This window comes from Sitophilus oryzae, unplaced genomic scaffold, assembly GCF_002938485.1.
Source record: "Sitophilus oryzae breed Bouriz unplaced genomic scaffold, Soryzae_2.0 scaffold_1536_pilon_pilon, whole genome shotgun sequence".
Taxonomy (NCBI): domain Eukaryota; kingdom Metazoa; phylum Arthropoda; class Insecta; order Coleoptera; family Curculionidae; genus Sitophilus; species Sitophilus oryzae.
Genome location: NW_022146210.1, coordinates 1945746 through 1962516, shown reverse-complemented (window position 1 = coordinate 1962516; position 16771 = coordinate 1945746).

Here is a 16771-nt window from a genome sequence, read left to right as displayed (position 1 = left end):
GGATAGTATGTCTATATGTTTTGCATTTTTTTTATTAATATTCTGTTGTTACACTGCAATAATACTTTTTATTTTGGATGGAGGAAAATGATTTTTAATGTTTTTAAGCAAAGACTGGTTTAATAAGTAATAATAACAGTAATAATTTCTTATACCTATTAACAACAAAACTTAAAATCATTCAATAATATAAACATTTTTTTAAGTAGTAGCAAAATATAAACAACAAATAGAAGTCAAAAGTATTTATATTAGATCCTATTTAAAAATAATATAGTCTCTAAATGGCAACATTGGTTTATTAAATAATAATAATTACAGAACTAATTTGTTATATTAAAAGCAAATTTTAAAATCATGAAATATAAACATTTATTAATTTTCTAAGCATGCAGTGTAATGGAAGGAAAATATAAATAAAAAATTAGAAATCAAAATTATTTATATTACTTTTTATTACTTTATATTTACTATTTAAAAATAATATTTATTTTTACCGGCATGTACTTTAAAAAATAAATGAAATATTTCTTCACAAAAAACTACATGTAAGAGAATTAGCATAAACAAAATACAAACATTGTTAACTTTTTCTTTAAATTGGCACGTGTAAAACTTTCAATTTAATTTTCTCACCCCAAATTTGAGTTTGATAACCCCCATTTACTTAACCACATTACTTAAATATGATTATTAAGTTCAACTAATTCATATTATTAAAACATCTAAAATACAAATATGTATTTTTAAAATTAATTGTAAGTTCATCTCATCTCTCTTAAAAATTGCTACTTCTCAAAATTTCCCATTAAAAAAATGCAATCTAACCTAACCATAATATACCATATAAAATTAAATAATTGAAAGATCGGACTACGGAAAATCACACAAATTTTCGGAAAAATTTTGACCACTTCGCACACAATCGTCAATTAAAAAAAAACTACTATTTTAGTATTTTAAATATTTTAATAAACGCAAAAATAGCACAGTATTTACAGATTGATGGCGGAGTGGAAGGTAGAGGGAAGGCGATCACGTGGAAAGTTACCTAAGAGGCGGGTAGACCAAGTCAAAATCTTAGTGGGTCACAAAATGCCCGAAATCTCACACATGGCGCAGTGTCGAACAACTTGGCCCGAGGAAGTGAGGAGAATCAATACATGATGTACTCTCACTCTCAGGGTGAAGGACTGAAGAGGGAGAGTGAGTGTGTCATGTAAGCTAATACCAACATTATTTTCAAGATTTCTTAAGATCATGGAAAACTATCATATTTTTCATTTATGGTTCGAATATCTAATGAATAGATAAAAAGGAAAAACTCCTGTCAAGAATGGTTGACACGGTCCAAGTGTACCGGACCAAAGTCGAGTTCAAAAGCTTCGTGGCATTCAAGTAAGTTGGTAGCTAACCCACTTACTTCGATGTTAAAAAGCTTTCTAACTCGACTAAAAAAACAGTCAATAATATAAAAGTACTGAACAAGTTAGACGGTCGCAGTATTATTATAAGTAGAGTTATATTTTGGCAAGTGTACTTGGTTTCAGTACACTTTGACCTTCTTTTACCGCCTTCAATTAGAAGTATATCAGTTTTTCTCAACTCATATATTTTTGACGCGCACAGTCTGATTTGCTTTTTTTAATTTGCTGACACAATTGGGTACCTACTATACTTGAGTACGTATTAGATCTGTAACTGCTTTTTATTTGCCTTACATGTTTCAGGTCGCCAAACTGTTTTTCTATTTTACTAATAATACTTGGTATACCTATAGGGAGCAAATCTGGATTTTTTATCATATGAACGAGCAAATTTCATTTCGGTCTGTTATTTTCATAAACGAAAATCTATAGAATTGTTATTTTGTGCATTTCTGCGAAACTAACTAATTTTTCTGATATACAAAAAAATCAAACGTAAAAAAGTTATCTAACGAAATTTAAATAAATGTATATTTAGCTGATATCAGCGCATAATTGGGAAGGTATTTAACACAAACTGTTTCAACACACATTTCAGAATTTAAAACATTTTTTATATTTTAAATATACTATATTTTTATTAATAATATAGTTATGAGTTTGCTATTTTAGGTTGTTTTAGTCACTCTAAATATAAATTCCCTTAATTATATATTTAAATCAGGAAAGACATGAGAAACGTTTATAAACGGAAAATTATATACAAATCAAAAATTGTAGTTTCTTTTATATTTAAACTGTTCCAATCTTTCTAATGGGCTGCACTTTTTATTATTCCTCCACTCAGAAATTATTAATATTTATACACGTACTGTAATTTAATCAAGCCAACTCATAAACTGCATTTTCACATGCAACTCATTTGAATTAGATTCATTTGCTCTGTTCACGTTAGGTACAAAGCTCGACATATATAAAAAGTCATTTTATATTTGCGCTAAAAATTTTCCAATTTTGCTTTTTAATTACGAAAGTATTTTAAACAAATATTTTACCACTCGGATTTACCATTTTAACGTTATAACCCAATGTTTCTCTTTTTGTGTTTGGTTATGAGCTACGTATTAGCTATTTCAAAACTAAATATTTTTCCGTAGGTATTTGAAGAGCAAATAAAATAGTATTTAATAATTTGAAAAAATACCAAATTTCCATTCTATCTTTAGTGAAATTATTGTTAACGTATTCAAAATAAAAACAATATTCATAAAGAACCTATATAAAAAGTATAATGATGGATATATCAATATCCCATCAAAAACATAGAATGTAAAAAAATGCCAAGTATCGCAACACATTTCCTCCGCTATAAAAAGTTGTGAGATCTCATGTAAAACTAAGTCAGTTTATTTTGTTTAGTCTCTCTTTAAGCACCTATTCAACAATTTGATATAAATTGTTAGTATCAATATTAGTCATCTTTATTTCTATAATAATCATAATGACTTGGCAATTGCATACACGGCACCATAATTATAAAAAAAATAATCTACTATTTGGATTACTAAGTAGGTAAATCAAATAAACGGTGTTTTTTTAATTACTATAGAATATCATATCGTGCAATTGCCAAGTCATTATAATTATTATAGAAATAAAGATGACTAATATTGATACTAACAATTTATATCAAAATTGTTGAATAGGCGCTTAAAGAGAGACTAAATAAAATAGACTGACTTGGTTTTACATTAGATCTCACAACTTTTTATAGCGGAGGAATTGTGTTGCGAGACTTGGCATTTTTTTACATTCTACGTTTTTGATGGAATCTTATTTCCTTTTGTAGGTTATTCTTCTATTTTTTTTTTCGGGTCATTCAAAATAATATTAAAGAAGTTTGACTATAATTCAAAAACTTTCAATTATCGTATAATTAATTAAGTGAGATAATATCAATTGAATTAATTCTAGTTTTCTAACGACTTGTGTTTCCGACTTTCGTTATAACTCAAATATCAATTCATAATTTTACCAATGCTTATTCATAATTATTTTTTCGTCAATTTTAGACATATTTTATTTTTTATCTCGAAAACTATAAGAGACAAATCCGTGAATTATTGTTTAAGATATGTATTTAATATTTTACAATCAGAATATTAACGAAAATAAAATAAAAAAAAATACACCCCGATGCAGCCTCGAACTCGGGCCTCCCGAGTTCGGCCTTCCGAACTAGCGGAATACTTTGCCACCGCGTTATCAAGCCTAGCATTTAACATATTAAACTAAAAAAATAAATAGAGATCTCATTACAAGTTAAAGTCTGACTAGAAAAAAATCATAATATTCTTGCTTTATCCACAACGAAGTTACAGGGTGGTCAAAAGTGCCGCCTAAATAATGCTGCTGTAATACCTTCGAGAAAATGATGGTACGGCTGTGCTCAACTTGGCGGGGGCACTGCCGTGCCCCCAGATACATTTACCATTTGCAATCTAAATGTAACATAGTTTTATAGTATATATATTTCCCAGTTATATAATATCGACTCAGCTAAGAGTGTTTAAGTAGACATCCAGCCTTTAACTGTTGTGAAGTAGCAGTGCGTCTAAAATAAAAATTCCTTGGTATTTTGAAGTAGCTAAAACGATACCAAATTTAGAGTAAATCGAGGAGAGATGACGCACTTTTTTTTGTGCAAATGTAAATTATGTATGATATCAAAACTAACGAAAACAAATCCAAAACATATGCTAGCAACCTATTTACTTTTTAAATATCGCTTTAAAAAAAATCTTAAAGTTTGGAAAGACTGTGAAAAGTGTTTATGTGTTTTTTTAACGATGCGCCATCTCACCTTAAGTGTATAAGGTGAGATGGCGCAGAGTGTTAGCGCATGCTTTTGTATAGGTTAAAATGGTATGATGAGTTTCAAAAAATAACTAATTTTGATAATGGATAAGGCATATACAATAATTTTAATATCAAACACATTTTTTTACTGTTTCATATCATTAAATAAAGAAGAAAAATTAGTTCTAAAATAAAAATTCAAAACTAAACGAAAAAAATGTAGTTCTAAAGTAAACACTTGTAAACACAAAACAAGAAAAATTAGTTTGTAATTAAAAAATATTTAAACAAAGTACGAAAGACTCTAGCTCAAATTATTTCATTGTGACTTTTTCCCACAATTATCGCAGAAATTCAAAAATTTGGTGCAGCCCTCATGTAACCATCGGCTGTAATTTACGCACTGAATCCAATCTTCTTTCTTTTTTGTCAGGAATGCCAATGGTCTACCAGCTTCACGAACTCCCATTACTCCCGTTTCAATAGAAGTAATTGCCTTTGATAACTGTTCGGTTATCCATCGGCCCCTTTTGACGTTTCCTTTTCTTTTGTATTCCGTAGGCATATCTATAAAAATTCAATAATTTAATAACGAAACATTTTCACAAAATGCGTCGTCTCACCTTACACTTGGGTGCGTCAACTCACCTAACTCTATAAGGAGAGATGGCGCACTAAATTCTGGCAACTATGATCTGGCACAACGTGCTAAATTGAGGTTCTATACAATTAAATATGATGCCACTAACCATCTCAAAATGAAAAGCATAAGAAAATGTCACCTTTAAATACCTGTACATCAAGTTATCGTCAAGGATGAATAAATTTTCGTACGTTCCAAAAAAACTTTGGATGAACACTACCACTACGGCTATTCTAAATCAATTGTAGACGACCCTTATTGCTCGACTGTCTGAAAGATACTACATAGTGTTGCCTTTTCAATATAGTGATATTACTACGAAAACGGTCACTTGTCATCTCACCTAGATTTACCCTAAATTTTTCATTTTATAATTTTTTTTATTACTAAAAATCATGATCATTTTCAGCCCATTCAACCGTTTCAAATTATGGCGTAGCTTCCCCCACATATTTAGATACTCTCTTTGTAGTTGGGCTCATTGTTGTCTATTGTTGGCTATGTGGTGTTGGCTATGCGGGCGCGAGTTACCCCTGCTAATTTTCTAATATCATGGTCCCATCTCAGGTTCGGTCTTAATTCCACGTGGGTACCATGCCAGGTGTCCTAGCATTTGAGGTTCGTATCCACTCTATTCTTTTACCATATTTCGTTCCATTGAGCATTGTGCGACCCACAGTTTCCTTATGATGTCCCTTCAAGTGTCCCGGGTTCGCATGCATAGGTCATCACTGGTTGTAAACATTTGTGGAATATTTTCTTCTTTAGATAAAGCAGCAGTCTAGATTTTAATATGATTGAGTTTCTTCCATAGGTACTCCATGCTAACATAATTCTTCTATTTATTTCTGGTAGTAAAGATCCTGAGCTGTGTATTAGTGGTCCCAAATTCTTCTACTATATCCAGTGTTTTGTTATTTATTAGAATGTCTTTTCTTTCCACTAGTTCGTTGTACATTACTTTAATTTTTACTTTAATTTTTTACTAATTAATGAAATTAGTAATGGGCTAGATTATTAGTAAAAACTAGACTTAAGAACAACAAGGCTCCGGGAGTTGACGGTATTACCAGTGAGGTACTTAAGACAATGGGAGAAGCAAAAATATACCTAAAACATTTTCTGTGCAAACAAATTGGGGATACCGGTAAATGCCCCGCTGAGTCATGCAATTCCATCTTCGTACCTACACTCATGGACAAAACTATCGAATATTTTTTGTTATCACTATTACTCGAACAAAATTCTATATTATCGTTGTAAATTTATAAATTTGCTAATGTTATTCGTCTAGTAGGTGATTATATTCATTTCTTTTAAAATATTTTGACATTTAATTAATTTTAATGGCGTCTATTTTCTATAGCCCTCTTTGAGATTTAAACATTCCTTACATAAATCAAGAATTATATTGAATTAAGTTATTTGTAGTGAATTTAAGTTATTTTTAGTGAATTTAAGTAATTTGTTAGTGATCTTTATATGTTATTTTCTCTATTTAAAAGAAATATGCCACCAGTGAGGTATTGCAGTGAGGCTGAAGCGGCACATATTGTAATTTTGTATGAGGAAGGATATAGACAAACAGAAATCGCTCGGCGTCTTAGAAGAGGTCAGTCTACCTATCAAATGTTTTAAAAAGATATCAAGAGACTGTGGATTTTGTACGAAGACGCGGCCAAGGACGCAAAAGGTGTACATCGACAATTGATGTCCGTTTTGTGGTACTTAATTTTACTCGAAATCGCACATTGACATCCACATACCTCAAAAATGAGTTACTAAATGTAAGACAAGTTAATGTTAGTTCGAGAACGGTTAGAAAAATATTAAAGGAAGTAGGTTTAAAGCCAAGACAACCAGCCAAAGTTCCACGTCTTCTCCAAAATAACAAAACTCGTCGATTGCAATTTGCCAGAATACATATTCAGTGGAATATCGAGGAATGGAAAAAAGTTCTATTCACTGATGAGAGTAGAATACAATTATGGAAGCCAGATGGGTGAAGTCATGTCTATAAAAGTGTCGGGGAACGATACAGAAGCTGCAACCTTATACAGACTGTTAGTTTTGGAGGTGGCGGTATAATGGTTTGGGGAGGCATTCATTGGGAGGGGTGCACTGAACTCAGAAATTATTGTACCAGTGATTGGTATATTGAAAATATCTTCCAAGATCATGTTTTGCCATATTAGGCCTCATTGGATACGACAGATTCCTATTTATGCACGATAATGCTCGAACACATGCAGCTGGCATAGTGACTAATTATCTTGATGTAGTCTAGACTCAAAGATTAGATTGGCCACCATATAACCCAGACCTAAATCTCATTAAGCATTTGTGGGATGAGCTAAAACGTCGCATACGATGAAGAAATCCTGTTCCAAATACACTAGAAGAGATTCGTTATGCGATACAACACGAGTGGAATGCAATTCCTGAAGAATATATTCAAACTTTAATTAGTAGCATGCCGAGAAGGATGCAAGCATTAATTAGAGCTCGAGGTGGGAATACTCGTTATTAACTATTCTTTATTTTTCCATTCAAAAGGTTTTACTTCCTTACTTCTGAAGCATTTAAGTTGAAACTAAGTATCCTTCATTTTCATAAATTTAACATTATTTTTTTACGATTTACTGCCAATAATAATTTAATGTTCCTTATTTACAATGTGTAAAATACATTGTTTTTTTTTTTGAGAATTTAAAATTTTTAAATTTTTTTAATTTTCTTTTTTAGAATTTTGAAAATTTAAAATATTCGATAATTTTGTCCATGAGTGTATATTTAAGAAAGGATCACTACTAGAATGTAGTAATTACAGAACAATTGAACCCTGATTCCCCATGCCAGTAAAATACTCTTAAATATTATCCTAACCACGAGCGTCTTAAACCCCTTTTTCCTCCTGCAGATATCAGATAAACAAACATCATAGAAAAACCCAGAGAATACAACATCGAGATGGTATAGCCTCTGGACTACTCCAAGGCCTTTGATAAGGTAAATGGAATAAAATCTGGACTATTTACTAGAAATGGGCACTCCAATTCACCTCATCTATTTAGTCAAACAGCTCTATGAGAACAACAATGATTTTTACACTGAATATATCATGCGTGAAGTAATAGAAGAATGGTATGGTGTAATATCAGTGGGGGGCAGGACGATAAAAAAATCGGAGATAAGCGGATGATACCGTTATTATAGCCGCCAGCAAAAATGAGTTGCAGGAAGTCATGGCTGCATTGTGCTCTATTAGTGAAGAACATGGCTTGGAACTAAACAAACGATAAATCAAGACGATGATTGTTGACAGCCTCCGCAACGACCAGCCTGATGTCCGAACCGTGGCTCAATACGAAGTTGTTAGCCATTTCAAATATTTAGGTTCCATGATAGCAAACTCTGGGGGATTTTAGACTGAAATCCTGCGCAGAGAATGGCAATGGCAAGGAATGCAACAATAAAACTGACTAAGAAAGTGCGCATTGGAAATTTTCCCCATAGCTTTGTATGGCTCAGAAACCGAAGGATACGAAAAAAAGGAAAGTGATAATAAAAGCATAAACGCTTTGAAGATGTGGGTTATCGACGGCTGCTGGAATACCATGGACGGCTCATCATCGGCTCATCACCAAACCAAACAAACATTTCCATTATTGATGAACTAAATATTGAGACACGTCTGGTCACAAAATTAAATCAGTTAACCCTGCAATATTTTGGTCATACTGCAAGTAGTAGCACCTCAATGGAGAGACTGATGGTGGAGGGGAAGGTAGAAGTAAGGGGATCAGGTGGAAAGATCACCTAAGAGGTAGGTATATGAAGTCAAAACCCTAGCAGGCCACAACCTGCCCGAGGCCTCACATATGGCGTAGTGTCGAACAATTTAGTCCGAGGAAGTAAGGGGAGCCAATACATGATGTCACTATACTCTCACGTAGGGTGAAGTCAACTAAAGAGAGAGATGTTTAGAGAGCGGTAGCTGGTTAAATTATCTTATCAATCAATATTATCCATTTTATTGTAATTTAACATTTATACTTTCAGAGCAAAGACATTTACTGGAAAATACAATGAGAGAACCCAAAGTTAAATAAATAGAATCGAGCGCTTAATAAAAGGAGATATATTCCTACCATTAAAATCTACATTAAAGTTTTGGTTATTTTATTTGCGAACTAATTTCGAATGCTTTAGAAAACTAATATTTTTAAGTCCTATCCGAAAAGAAATAAACAAGGAAGTTTAATTAGAGCTTAAATTAGCTTTTAAACTGGGACACGAATGCAAAAAGAAACTAACAACTTGAAATATAAACAGTGACGGGATTCATGTTGATAAATTGAGCTGTCAGATACTTTTAGATCAGTGAAGATTGTTTTTGTCGATTGGAAAAAAAGGTAAAAAGAAAATGAAGATATATGGTGAATTAAATGGCTTGTGATTTACAGTATCTCTAATAATGAAATAATAATATACATAAAATTGTATATATATTTCTACAAATCAGAGGCCAATTAACTATTTGAATGAGAAATCTAAAATATGTGAAATTTGTTAATATTACTAGGTACCTTCAATAATATATTATGGCTTACAGTGGGGGGTTGGCACTTTCGGCGTTACAACAAAATAAAACACTAAATCATCACAATACACCAAATATACCAAAACACTTTTACTTTTGCACTGGACGCGCGTTTTGCTAACCACGTTAGCATCATCAGTGGATGATTAAAACTCAGTACAAAAATCTAAACAAAAATCATTCTACATTGTACATACCTAAGCATTTTGTCGAAGAATATTCTTTGGCTTATCAAAATGATCCACGTAATAGCGTTTCACTCAATATAAAGGATTTTACACAGTTTGTAACAAAACCAAAATATACTATACTGGGGATCAAAAATTTCTATTAATAGAATTTATAATTATAAAATTCTAAATATTTGTTTAATAATATTCGGCATGTTTACTGTTTACATGTGTGCTATTGCAATATTAATTTAAACAATTTAAGTAGATCTATATACAATAACTCCATAAATATCACATTCACCGGAGCTAAATAATTTTAGCATTAAGTAAGTGCAATTTAAACATAATCATCAATAAAACTAATAAAAACATTATGAAATTAATTCACTAATAACATGGAAACTTATTTGGAAACTGCCTGAGATAATGATTTAATTTAAATAAATATTGCACTAAACATTTAAAAATTTATTAGTAATTAATCTACAAACTGAAATTGATTGAACTATTTTTTTGTTTGATGTCGTATATATTCATATGTTAATATAAAAATGGTGATTTATTAGTAATAAGATTTACATTCTATGATGTCATATCTCAAATTTAGGATACATTGCATTAAACTTTCTTACGTTTAAAATACCACATTTTAAAATACTATTGAAAATCATCAATCATATTTCCAAAAATAACGTTATTGATAATACAATTATTTCTTATAATAATTTTTATCAATATTATTCCTGAACAAAAAAAGAAGGAAAAAAGGTGCTACAAATGTTTGCTGGTGCTAAAAACAGTTATCAGTAATAAGGTGGAATTCGGTAAGCGTGGAAAACATTAATAGCTCTTTAAAACTTAATAGAAACCTAATAGAAAGTTGGTTGCCATTTAGAAAAAAATACGAGAATGGCGTTATCTTTCTGGTTTTAGTTGTTCTTAAAAAATATCTTTACGCAGGAATGTAAGCAACTTAAAATAATAATTGACGTGTAGAAGCATTTATTTCAATTCTAACTTCTTATATCAATATTGATACAAGAGTCTCTAAAGTGAAATAAATTCATTACATCAAACACATCTTGTAATGTTACAAGATATATAAAAAATGTATAAGTTCTAAAGGTTTGCGCTGTGAACAAGTGTCAGCTAATTTACGTATCAGTTAATTAATAAACGCCAATCTTGTCTTACTTTGGTTATTCAATAATATTTTAATAAAAGGAGTAAAATAAAAACAATTTAAAAAAAAACTGTTCTAGTTGCGGATTATATAGCAGCGCAATTTAGATTGAAAATGAAAATTATTTTTAAATACAAAGTTGAAGAGAATACGGGAGACAAAAATTCAATAATAGAATAAACACGTTTTTTGAATTTTATGTTTCAAAAAGCAATTAACAACCGATGAAATACTCCGTCCACCTAATCTCTCTGTTTACCATTTTAATTGGTTACAAAAATTGATTAGTCGCGAACTAAATGCAAGAGTGCAGGTCGCTGGAGCTGCAGTAAAAAATGGCGGCTCGGAATTAAACGCAGTACAGAATTCATTTTAAAAGATTAATCAGGCCGCTTTAAATCGCCGTAGTGGAAAAATATCCTGACTGATTATTGCGTAGGTACGTCAGATTTTTATTTTTACTCTTGTTGAAAATGAAGCTTATTGGGTTTCTTTGTTCATAATTTAAATTACAAATCAATTGAATTTTATTATAAATATAATTCATAAAAATATTTAACGTTTAATAAACTCGTCTATTTTATTAGTTTTTAATATTTACGAAAAATAGATATATTTTAATAATAGTAGGTATATTGTTCTATTAGGAATAAAAATGACACTTCTTGTGGGGAGGCTGTATGTTGGCATACAGCCGAGGCACAAAAAGTAATTTTTAGTCCGAATAGAACAAGCTATTTTTTCCAAACACCACAAATAATTTTTAAACAATTTTAAACATTCGAAATAATATTAAAATATTTAAAAATTATATTTACCTTGTATGTAATTATATATCTAGAAACTGTAACCATAGTTTCTGGATAAAAATTTGATACTTTGTCAGTTTAATAATATATTTTCGTACATTTATGCTTAGTCGTAAAAGTGCTTTACTTTTATGCCTATGAAAATCTGAGGAAATGCAATTAACAAGTAAAAATTGCTGTAAAGGGGTGGAACATTCAAAAAAGATGTGAACGAAATACTTTGTATTATATAAGTGCAGAAATCTCGGCAGAAATACTAGTTGTGATATTATGATTAATTTATCTATTTCAGTATCCACATAATAATAATAATAATATAATAAATAACCTGGAACCTGTTTGCAGAACCTGCTTGCAGGAGGGGTGTTGGACCTCTCCCAGGCGCCTCCTCAGGTGGCGGATAGGGGAATGCCTCCCAGATATGGGTGGTACCGGGGAAATCAAATACCCGGGGTGGACCGTAACTAACCAACACATTATAATAGGACACGACGGATCTCCATGTAAGGAGCGGTAGTCCGATAGCGTCTGTACTCCATGTTAGGAGCGGCTAAATACTACCTGGCAAAAGGTATAAAATGCACTTACCATTTTAAAATGAGAAGAGTACAACGAGCCTCGGAAGCTGAAGGTGCGGGGGCAGCACCTGCAAGCGGACAGTCCCAGCCCCTAGGAGGAACGAGTGAGACGGGCGACGCTGACCCCCGAACCGGAAAAGCCCGGTCTGAAGATGGACTTGAAAATCAAAATCGAACCGATAGCTTGGGCAACCATACAGGAAGCCCCGCTAATGGACGACAAACACGAAACAGGCGTATGCGCTTGCCAAGAGAAGGTAATATCAATCTCATACGTGCATACTTTATTGCTACGAAAAACGAAAACGAAATGACAGGTTACAGGACGCAAATAGTTAGGATATGGAACGTACTTACCTCCACAACCCAAAAACATTTCAACAACTGTAAGGCCAAATAAGATCAGTTCTTAATAGAAAAGTATTTTCCCAAGCAGAGTTACAAGCCTTAAAAGAAGAAGTGGCACCACACAAAGAACCGCATTCCGCCATACAGGAAGTTGTAGAGGAAAGCGCTGAAGACAAACGAGAAACCGTGACAACTCTTCTCACCGAGGACGAAAACGTCCCAGCGGTTAACGAACTTCACTCCCAATTTGAAGAAAACTGTTTAAAATACGAAGGTATCCCGCTACAGTTAAGAGACAAAATCCCAAAAATCAAATACAATGTAAAAACTCTTCAAACTGTTAGACTGGTTAACAATATACTTGCTCAGAAGCTTCCCTCTAGCTCCAACCTAGAGGAAACCTGCCACCTAATTTACAGTGCCGCAATAACTGTTTGTAATGCAACAGGATGTAGTACGTCCCACAGAATATCACGAGAGATCAAGACAGATAGCAACCCACCGTGGAAAAGAAGACTGGAATCAAAAATAATGAAATTAAGGGAAGTGATAGGGCCAATTAACACTTATACCCAAAATCCTGCTGGCTCTAGCGTTAGATTAAGGCATAGAGTTAACAACATAGCCAAAGCACACGATCTTAATATCAATGAACCAGCTTACCAACAGAACCTCAGAACGCTCCTTGAGAACCTCAAACAAAAAATTTCCGCCTTGGGGGCTAGACTAAGAAGATACAACAAAAGGGTTAAGCGATACAAACAAAATCGTGATTTCCAACTGAACCAGAAACTCTTCTACCGCAACCTTTCAACAGATTCCCAACAACAGCAAGGAAAACCCCCAGAGAAGGCACATATGATGAAATATTGGAGTGAAATATGGTTTCAGGAAGAAAATCATAATAAGGATGCCTATTGGCTGAGAAATGAAGAACAGAGAAAAGGCAGAGTTGGTGAGAAAAGCTCTTACAAGGTTGAGCAACTGGAAGACCCCAGGGAATGATAAGATCCAAGCATACTGGTGGAAAAACTTTCCTGCTACCCACCCAATCTTGTCCAGGCAGTTCCAGCAAGCCCTTGTCGACCTTGAAAAGATGCCGCCCTTCTTCGCGCAAGGAGTAACTTACATGCTCCCCAAGAATCAGGAACCTGAAAATCCAAAGAATTTTAGACCAATAACCTGCTTACCGGTAATCTATAAAATACTTACATCTGTAATAAACGCCCAAATAACTCAACATCTAAAAAAAAATAAAATTCTAGCCATGGAACAAAATGGAAGCCGGGAGGGATCGCAGGGTAGTAGAGAGTGGACCGTAGTTGACGCCATCGTAACAAAACAGGCCATGGTTATAAAAAGAAATATAGCAATGGCATTGATCGACTACCAGAAGGCGTTTGACTCCGTCCCCCATTCATGGTTAGTAAAAACATTAGAAATATATAAAATTAATACAGAAGTAATATACTTCCTCTGGCAAACCATGGATAGATGGAGAACGCAACTAGCGGTGAACCTGAATGGTGTTTCATACCTTACTGACACTTTAAAAATCCGGAGAGGCATTTTCCAGGGGGATAGCCTGAGCCCAATATGGTTTTGCTTGGCACTTAACCCACTTAGTTCCATGCTAAAGACTGGAAACTACGGGTACCAGATAACGAAAAACCCAAGTGTTCGACTAACGCACTTGTTCTACGTAGACGACTTGAAGCTCTACGCTACAAATAGGGACCAACTACACAGCCTGCTAGAACTAGTGTCATGTTTTAGCGAGGATATTAAAATGAAATTTGGTATCAGTAAGTGCGCATACGTGAACGTGATAAAAGGAAAAATCATAGAATCCGAAGGTATCGACTTGAGGGGAGGACAACACATCGCAGGACTCGAACTAGGAGCAAAGTACAAATATCTTGGTGTGCAACAGTTCGCTATTATAGACCACACTGAAATGAAAAAGGCCGTCGAATCATCTTTTCTCCAACGCGTGACCAAAATACTTAAAACGGAATTATACTCTGGGGCAAAAGTCAAGGCAATTAATTCTTGGGTAATACCAACTTTATCCCACACATTGTAATACAACTATATCCCACACATACCAACTATATCCCACACTTTATTGAAATGGAGCAAAACAAACCTGGAAAGCATTGACAGGAAAGTAAGGATGCTTCTAACAAAATTCAGGTCCCACCACCCACAAGATTTGACTGCCAGATTATACCTTCCGCGGGCAAATGGAGGACGAGGTTTACAAAATCTAGTCGTACAACACCACCAACAGACCACCAACCTCAGAGACTACTTTCTCCGTACCGATCAGCCATTGCATCGAGCGCTAATACAGGTTGACGACCCATATTCACAGTTTAAACTTGCAGATAAGAATCCCCCACCAATCCCAGTTACAATCAGCCAATTCGAGGAAGAATGGAAGGCGAAACCATTACATGGACGGTATGCAGCCAACCTCAACGGAGGTGAGGTCGATAAGGAGCTTTCAACGTCTTATCTTTCTGATGGCCAGTTAATGTTCGAAACTGAAGGATTCATAAACGCCGTACAAGGACAGGTAATACCTACGAGAAACCGGAGAAAATGTATCCTAAAAGAGGACTTACCATCTGATAAGTGTCGACTATGCCAGACCACTACTGAATCTATTCAACACCTAACTGCTGGTTGCACATATCTTGCCCCGAGGGACTACCTAAACAGGCACAACCAAGTTGCAGGCGTAATACATCAGGAACTCTGTGTACAAATGGGGCTCCTTACTGCAAAAGTCCCATACTACAAATACCAGCCTCAGACGGTACTAGAAAACGAATCGTGGAAGATCCTATGGGACCTAGCTATAACAACGGATAGGACGGTGAGTCACAATCGACCAGACATCTTAGTTTTTGATAAGAAGCAAAGAAAGGCGCAAGTAATAGATATACAAATTCCAGCAGACGAAAATGTAGGAAAATCAAGAATGGAGAAAGTCCTGAAATACCAAGAACTGGCGGATGAGATAAAGAGAATGTATCAGTTGGAAAAGGTGGAAATATATCCTATAATAATATCGTGTAATGGGTTAGTAGATAAGTACTTAGCTCGCAATCTTAAGGCTACCGGCATACGCAACCCGAAGCAAATTGTAGCCAATCTCACAGCCAATCTCACAAAAAGCTGTCATTTTGGCAACCTGTCACACCGTGAGACGTATACTGGCAACAGATGGTCGCGTTGGTCTATAAAGACCCCGCGAACATTGGCCGTACCCAGCAAAAGTGCTGTGAAAAAAAAAATAATAATAATAATAATAAATTAGGGGTAATTTATAATAGGGTAGTTAATAATAATAAACAGGGGTGCAAGTTGTCACCTCCTCGTGGTGCACCTCGGGCAACGGTTATCAACCGGCAAACGACAACACGACTAAAAGGGTTAACCTCCCTTTTAGTGTGAATACTGGGTTCCTAAATCACAGGACGAAGCCTCGGACGAGCGGCATCACGGTCGGGAATGCCGCGGGAATTCACAACCCGACCATAGGACGACTGACCCGGCAAACGAACAGGAACAGTCCGTTGGAGATGCTTTGCGGGAAATACTTCCGGCAACCACTCAAACGGGTAAAACTCGGCAAAGGATGAAGTGGACAGATGAAATAAACAGAATGCTCATCCGATGCTATTTCAAAGTCACCAAACTGGAATCAGATATGACTCAATAGAGACAAAAACTTCGCACTGAATTTTTAAATAAATATCCGGAGCTATCGAACATCGTAAGTGAACAAAGGCTAGCAGATCAGATAAGAGTCATTATCAGAAATAACCGAATACCGCAAGCCGAAAGAGAACAGGTAAAAGAAGAAGTGAGTAATGACCTGAAATGAGAAAATACCACCATAGAAGAAACAAGTGATGCAGAAAATACCAACATAGAAGAACAGAATATGCTAAACGAACAAAATCAAAGTACAGTACAGAGAGTGACAAGAGATGAAGAAACATCTAATGGATCTCTTCAGAGTCTAAGGGAAACAAATAAAAATAAACTAATAGATGAAATGGAAACAAACAAAATTAAATGGAATGGTAGTGACCCAACAAAAAGACCAAAACTACCAAAACTTATATTCAAAA